This window comes from Ursus maritimus, unplaced genomic scaffold, assembly GCF_017311325.1.
Source record: "Ursus maritimus isolate PB19 unplaced genomic scaffold, ASM1731132v1 scaffold_11, whole genome shotgun sequence".
Taxonomy (NCBI): Eukaryota; Metazoa; Chordata; class Mammalia; order Carnivora; family Ursidae; genus Ursus; species Ursus maritimus.
The window spans coordinates 11,889,320-11,896,223 of NW_024423453.1; positions in this window are offsets into that span (position 1 = coordinate 11,889,320).

The following is a 6,904-nucleotide window of genomic DNA, read 5'->3' on the forward strand; positions in this document are numbered from 1 at the left end:
CAGAAAATTGTAACTATTTTTTGGTTTAAATGCTATGTCTCTCTGAAATAAAATAATAAATAGATCAATGGAATCCATCTTAAAGTTTACCTCATCTTTTAAAATAGCAAATGATCATCCATATACCGGATAAATGTAGAATTGCAGAGATGTTGAGTTCCTTATTAGTGGTTTGTAAGAAGTAAGAGTGCCCCAGGAACTTCTGAGATTGAGGCTTCAGATATACTGTGACTTCCCAGGAAATAATAAACAGGTATTAGCTATCTTGATCTAAAAGGTCACTGAAGAGTGATACATAATTACAACTGTAAGATATATAGCCTCAAGTGATCACGAAGATAAAACAGTATTTAGATTCAATACCAGAGGAAAGCCAATATTGAATATTTTATTTATAGCCCTGAGGTTCTGAACAAAGTTTTCCTTTCTTCCATTGGTTTTCCTTACTGAAAGTATAAGAATATTATAAAAACTAGTACAAGGTGTGAAGAGTTGTTTCTCAGGTGAAGGAGACCCTTGTTGGAGAAATTTACAGAGCCTAAGAAGTTGGAAGATTAATACTTTTTAAATGTCCATACTCCCCAAAGTGATCTACTGATTAAATGCAATCAATCCCTGTCAAATTGCAATGACGTTTTTCACAGAAATGATTTTAAAAATGCTAAAATTCATATTGAATCATAAAAGACCCCAAAAAGCTAAAACAATTTTGAGCAAGAAAAACAAACCTGGAGAAACCATACATTCTGATTTCAAATAATATTACAAAGATACATTAGTCAAAGCAGTATGGTGCTGGGATAAAAACAGACACATAGACCAATATAACAGAACAGAAAGCCCAAAAATAAATCCAAACATAATATACTTAATTGATATTTTACAAAGTTTCTAAAAACACACAATGGGGAAAGGAGAGTCTCCAAAATAAATGGTGTTGGGAAAATTGGATATCCACATGCAGAAGAATTAAATTGGATTCATCTCACATCATATACAAAAATTAACTCAAAATAATTTAAAGACTTAAATGTAAGACTTGAAACTGTAAAACTACTAGAAGGAAACAGAGAAAAAGGTTCTTGATATTGGTCTGGGCAATGATTTTTTTGGATATGACCCTGATAGAATGGGCAACGAAAGCAGAAATGGACAAGCAGAATTGCATCTAACTAAAAATCTCCTGCATAGCAAAGGAAACAATCAGCAGAGTGAAGAGACAATCTATGGAATGAGAGAAAATATTTGCAAACCATACCGCTGATAAGAAATTGATATTCAAAATACATAAGGAATGCAAAAACTCCATAACAAAATTAAAAAAAAAACTCATAAAAAAATGGGCAAAGGGCTTAAACAGACATTTCTCAAAAGCAGTAGTTTCAGATACAAGGCCAACAGATGTATGAAAAGATGTTTAGCATCACTGGTCATCAGGGAAATGCAAATCGAACCACAATGAGATATCACACTTTGCCAGTTTACGAAGGCCATTATCAAACAAGAAGGTATAGCAAGTGTTAGTGAACGTGTGAAGAAAAGGGAAGACTTGTACACTGTTGGTAGAAATGTAAATTTGTACAGCCATTACAGAAAATAGTATGGTGTTTCCTCAAAAAAAATTAGCACTAGAACTACTGTATGACCCAGCAATTTTACTTCTGGATATGTATTAAAGGAAATAAAATCAGGATCTTGAAGAGATATCTGTACTTCCATATTCGTTGTAGCATTATTTACAATAGCCAAGATATAGAAACAACCTAAGTATCTGTAAATGGATGAATGAATAAAGAAAATATGGTATTATATATGTGTATATACTATCATATACACACACACACACACACACACAGACACACACACATAGAGTAAAATGGAATATTTAAAAAGAAGGAAATCCTGCCATTTGTGACATGGATGAAATTGAAGCATATGATGCTGAGTGAAATAAGTTTGACACAGAAAGACAAATACTGCATGATCTCACTTATACGTGGAATCTAAAAGAAATTGAACTCATAAAAGCAGAGAGTAGAATGGTGGGTTACCAGGGGCTGTGGAGTGGGGTAAATGGGGAGATGTTGGTCATATTGTACAAAGTTTTAGTTTTTTAGGATCAGTAAGTTCTGGAGACAATTTGCAATATGGTGACTATAGTTAATAAACTATATCATGTACATAAAATTTGCTAGGGGGTAATTCTTAAGTGTTCTCAGCAATCACGCACATATAAACATGCAAAGTAACTATGTGAAGTGATATATATGTCAACAAGTTTGATTGTGGTAATCACAACATATGGGTACATCAAAACATCATGTTGTACACCTTAAATACACACAATTCTTATTTATCAGTTAAACCTCAATAAAGCTGGGGTGGGGGGAAGGAGACTAGGAGGGCAATGTTTTCATGTCAAGAGTTCTGATTGTGGTGAAGGAATCTTCATGAGAACTAACAATTGTCAACTCCCCTAAAAAACACCAAGAGAAAAAAAAATGATCAAGTTAAACTTTTAAGCCATAAAAGAGAACAAACATTATTTAACAAATTTTCAATGGTATCTTGGAAGAAAAAAAAAAAACAGTGGAAAATAGAATTTGGGGCTCCTAGCTGACGTAGTTGACAGTGAGACTTTCATGGCAGGATTTGGATTGGAAAAAGTTCAGTATATAGTGAAAATTAGTGAACAAGGAGGTGAAGGCGTTGAAGCAAATTTTAACAAGGAAAATATTTATTCATATGAACAATTTGGAACTGCTTTCCCTGATAAGCAAATGGTGTATCTGGATAAATGTGTTTGAAGGATGTTCATGAAGTAAATATATATTGGTTTGCATTCTAATCTCCCTGGACAACACTGTCTTGGAATAAATAGTGAAGCTATGCTGACACGCCACAGTTCTCAGCCTCAGTAACTACATTATGTTGATTTAAGTGGTCTTAACTCTCGCATGAAGATGTCTGAATTGCTTGGTCATGAGGCAATATTAGTTAGTGATTCCAATTTAAAAAAAATAGTTCAATGTAATTATATGTACATATAGCATTTGTCATGCTAACCTAATTATTTTTGCAAAATAAATTTAATTTTGAAAACACTTTCTAATATTAAGCCACTCTTCTAACCCTAAACAAAAAACAGCATCATCTTATTCAGTATAGTATTACTCTTAATATACTGCAATACATATTTTGTAGAATACATTTGATACATTCCTTTATGTGTAAGTAGATATATTTGCAAATAATTCTTTGAAACTTTTATTCATATACTCATAAGTGATTTACCTACTTTTTTGTTTCTGAGTTTTTTATATCAACGATTAAGTATATTTATAAATTTTCCATCTTTTCTTATGATTTGAATATATTTCAAAAGCATTAATTAGCATTGAAACCATATACTTCTTGAAGTAATATCAAAAATTTTAGATGGTAGAAATAATTCTGGGTTATTATTTCCAATAAATATTAGAAAATGGAGGAATTGAAAGTTTTAGACTCCTCTAAATTTCCTTATAAAAAGTTATAGTAAAAGTAAAGTTTCCTTGTAAAATTAAAGTTGTTGACTTTTAAGTATGTCCATCTTTCTATTACTTCCCTCTGTTCAAGGTACTGAAATAGATAAACTCCAAATGGATGAAAGACCTCGATGTGAGACAGGAATCCATCAAAATTCTAGAGGAGAACATAGGCAACAACCTCTACGACATCGGCCAAAGCAACCTTTTTCATGACACATCCCCAAAGGCAAGAGAAACAAAAGATAAAATGAATTTATGGGACTTCATCAAGATTAAAAGTTTCTGCACAGCCAAGGAAACAGTCAGAAAAACTAAGAGGCAGCCCACGGAATGGGAGAATATATCTGCAAATGACACTACAGATAAAGGACTGGTATCCAAGATCTACAAAGAACTTCTCAAACTCAATACATGAGAAACAAATAAACAAATCAAAAAATGGGCAGAAGATATGAACAGACACTTTTCCAATGAAGACATACAAATAGTAATGTTTTAAAGAAAAAAAAAGATAGATGATTTGCTCAAATGGGAATCTGATTGGCAAACTTTCATTTTCCTGATAGTGTTAGTTATATCAACATTAGTTTTATTATCAAGAATACAGCTGTTTAGTAGCTCTGTAACAAGGCATCTGTTTTGTATAGCAGATAAATCATTTATTTTATTCAAGTACTAAATCTTATTTGGCTTGGAAAATATGTGAAGATTATAAATTATAAATTTATAAGGATTATAAAAGATTATAAAGATTAATGTACTATGAATACAGCAGAACATATCCAATATTTAAAGGAGGTCAGATCATGAAGAGATCGTGAAACATTAGACTTATACTGAAAGACTATTAACCTGCACAGCTTTGTGAGGTGATATATTCCTTCATGGATATGCTACTTTATCCTCAGAAATTGTGATTAGACATTTAATTAACTCAAGCTGGAGTTGTGCAGACTGCAAATTAAATGCTCTTTGGTTTGACAGCAAAACAAGGAAGTTATCCAAGTGAGTTAGTCATAAAAATTATAATAGACTCTTAGAAAAGAGAAATTTCCTCTCCTTATGTTGATTATGTGTGCTATACATGTGATTTTTATAATAAAGAAAACTTAAAATATGTATTAAAATAATAAAAGTTTCTTTAAAAATAAGAAATTATAAGTTATAATGACTTCTTTCTCCAACTAGGGAAAATCACTTGCAAATTTATGCTACAAAGCTATAGTAATTAAAACAGTATGGTATGGCACAAAAATAAACACATAATCAATGGAATAGAATTGAGAGCCCAGAAATAAACCCATACATATATGGTCAATTCTATGACAAGGAAGAAAAAGTATACAATGAGGAGAAAGAATCTCTTCAATAAGTGATATTGGGAAAACTGGACATCTACATGCAAAAGAATTGGGCCACTTTCTTATAGCACACATAAAAATGAACTCGAAATGGATTAAAGACATAAATATGGGACGTGAAATCATAAAAGTCCTAACGTCCTAAAAGTCCTAAAAGAAAACGTAAGTAGTAATCTCTTGGACATCAACCTTAGCAATATTTTTCTGGATATGTCTCCTCAGGCAAGGGAAACAAATGCAAAAACAAACAACTGGGACTACTGAAAACTCAAAACAAATCAAAACAAAACAAAACTATTGCACAGCAAAGGAAACCATCAATAAATCCAAAAGGCAATCTAGAGAATGGGAGAAAATATTTGCAAATGATATATCTGGTAAGGGGTTAATATTAGAAAAATACAAAGAACACATGCAACTTAATACCAAGAAAGCAAATAGTCTGATTAAAGATGGGCAAAGGACCTGAATAGACATTTTTCCAAAGAAGACATACAGATGGCCAACAGACACATGAAAGATGTTCACTAGTCATCAGGGGAATACAAATCAAAACACAGTGAGTCAGAATGGTTAGTATCAAAAAGACAAGAAATAACAAATGTTGGTGAGGATGCAGAGAAAGAGGAACACTCACGCCGTTGGTAAGAATGTAAATTGGTGCAGCTACTATGGAGGTTACTCAAAAAACTAAAAATAGAAGTACTATATGGTCCACTAAATCCAGTTCTGGGTATTTACCTGAGGAATGTGAATACACTAATTCAAAAAAGTATATGCACCCCTATGTTTAATGCAGCATTATTTACAATAACTAAGATATAAAGGGAACCTAAATACTCATCAACAGATGAATGGATAAAGAAGATGTGATATATATATGTGACTAGGTATATATGATATGTGATATATGTGAGATATATATACTCAGTCATAAAAAAATAATGAAGTCTTGGCATTCATGACAACATGGATGGATGTAGAGGGTATTATGCTAAGTGAAATAAGTCTGACAAAGACAAATACTTTATGATTTCACTTATATGTGGAATCCAAAAAACAAAACAATCAAACAACAAAGAGAGAAACAAACTCATAAATTTAAAATGGCAACTAGTGATTGACAGCTGGGGAAGGGGATAGGCAAATAGGTGAAGGACATTAAGAGGTACAAACTTCTAGTTATAAAACAAAAATGATAATTATAATAAAAATTATAAATTATATATCCAAGTTCTCTCTTAAATTAAGGAAAATTGCTTACATACCCATGCAGAAAATGTTTTTTTTTCAAACCTTTAACTTATAATTGCCTGAATAGTAATTTTTAATCACAGAAGAAAGCTAATGTCATTATTGTCAAATTGTGTATATTTTAATATCATAGCATTTTATAAAATAAAAAGCCAAGCCATGTATGAAAAAAATTTTTTAATGAATAAACTGGCAAAGGTTTAGATAATCAGAATAAATACTTCAACATATCAATGGAAAAAATAAACAATCCATAAATAATGGAGAAATATATGATATGTTATTTCACAGTAAAGAAAATATATGTACCATTGCCCTTAGAAAATACAAAAATAAGTAATTATTGAAGTGCAAGTTAAATGATAATGAGAAATTATTTTATGACCCCGAGATTAAAAAATAATTAAAAGGTAATTTTTAAAATGTATTGATGAGGTTGTGAAACAACAGACTCATTTTTCATGGTCAGAGTGTTACCAAGTAAACTCCCAAGTTCTCTTCTAATTTGCAGGGAAAACACCAAGACACCGGCTATGAATTTTTGTTGCATTTTTAAAGCAGTAGGCATAGGGGCACTTGGGTGGCTCAGTCAGTTAAGCATCTGCCTTAACTCAGGTCGTGATCTCAGGGTCCTTGGATTGGACCTGTGTAAGTCTCTATGCTCAGCAGGAAGTCTGCTTCTTCCTCTCCCTCTGCCCTTCCTCTCTACTCATGATCTCTCTCTCAAACAAATAAAATAAGATCTTAAAAAAAAAAAAA